The 1763-nt window shown below is 36.9% G+C and overlaps 1 protein-coding gene across 4 annotated transcripts in view; it reads left to right on the top strand.

Annotated features, from left to right (window-relative positions):
* LOC106874278 (uncharacterized) overlaps window positions 1–1763 on the top strand; it is a 162890-nt gene that overhangs the window by 119019 nt on the left and 42108 nt on the right. The window lies entirely within an intron of this gene.

Below are 1763 nucleotides of genomic sequence, written 5' to 3'. Positions count from 1 at the left end.
ATAGATCTTCTGTTTCTTTCTCTTTCTCTCTGAATATATATATATATATCTGTATATATATATCTGTATATATGTATAGATCTTCTGTTTCTTTCTCTTTCTCTCTGAATATATATATATATATATATATATATATATATATATACACACACACACGTCATCATCATCATCATCATCATCAACATATCCACATTTTCATGCTGGCATGGGTAAGATGAAACTTTTTGAAGCAGATTTTCTACATCCCGATGCTCTTCCTGTCACCAACCCCTCATTTGTTTATCAGGTAACGTATTGTTTTTTTCATTGCACGGAACATTTGTTTATTGGGGAACATAAACAATGTCACCGTGTTTGGCTGAGACGTTATTAAGGAGGACACACACAGTCGACACTCATATACTTAAGTTCTTTTGCACAAACATAACAGTACAGTTTCTACCTACCATTTCTACTCAGGTGACAGTGGTTGGCCTTAGGCCATAGTACAAGAGACGGTGTCCCACTGCGACCAAACCAAAAACCACAAGCTTACAAAGTTTATTTTGCAACCATATACACTCATACACAAACACACACAAATTGATATTCACATGCATATTTTGTATGCTATAATACACCTATGTACATGTGGGGTTGGTCATGTAGCTTATAATGTTATTCTCCATCTTCTTCCCCCACCATCAGTATTGAACAGACCAAAGGCAGCAAGCTGGCAGAACCATTAGCATGTCAGGCAAAATGCTTAATGGCATTTCATCCATCTTCCCGTTCTGAGTTCAAATGTCACCAAGGTCAACTTTGCCTTTTATCCTTTCGGAATCAATAAAATGAGTACCATTTGAGTACCAAGGTCAATGTAATTGATTTATCCCCCCACCCTCACCGCCACAAATCACTGGCCTTGTGCCAAAATTAGAAACCAATTAAAAACCAATATTGAACAAACCACTATGACACTATTTCTACACCATGATACCTTTACTAAAACACCACAACACTTCTACCACCATACCATCCTTAGTATATACATCAAGGGAGCTTCATTGATGTTCTAGAAATAGCAGCTAAATTTCTCTCAAACTGTACCCTGCTATCTTGGAAAAGATTAGACAGAAACACACACACATTTGATTAGGTAGCCCTAGATATACAATGCAAGAAGGAAAAATGGGATGGTTACGGCTGGAGTACCTTTGATCATAGGTGTACACAATTAGAGCAGACCTGAAAATAAACCACAACCATTAAACCATACAACACTTATTTATTCTGCTTTTCATCTGTTTCTCATATCCCAGATTGCCATATCCTATCTCCTAACATAAAGAACAATCAGACTTACGTCACTTACACCATATCACCATTTCATTTTTATGTTTGGACATTGCCCGTGTCTACCTGTTCCCTCATGTGATTGCATATCATCCATTTCTTTCTTATTCTGTGCTCACCATATTGCTTGACTCCCTTTCCCTGCTCCCTTTCTATTTCAGTACCCTTCTTAACTTACTATACTATTATTACTCTTCAGCTGCTCAAATCTTTCTCTGCTATTTCTCACCTCACCATTGAGGTGTCACATTTTTGCTATGTCTTGGATTTACTTGCTATAGGCTGGATATGGCTCATTAGCCCACAGCTGGAGGAAAGGGGATCATCTCACACCTATTGAGTAGTCCCTAAACCATATACCCTGTTACTGTGTAATCTACACTGTGTGTGTATATATATGTATATATATATATATATATATATATATA

This window comes from Octopus bimaculoides, chromosome 20, assembly GCF_001194135.2.
Source record: "Octopus bimaculoides isolate UCB-OBI-ISO-001 chromosome 20, ASM119413v2, whole genome shotgun sequence".
Classification (NCBI taxonomy): Eukaryota; Metazoa; Mollusca; class Cephalopoda; order Octopoda; family Octopodidae; genus Octopus; species Octopus bimaculoides.
The sequence above is the reverse complement of the archived record's forward strand: the minus strand, read 5'-3'. Positions and strand labels throughout refer to the sequence as shown.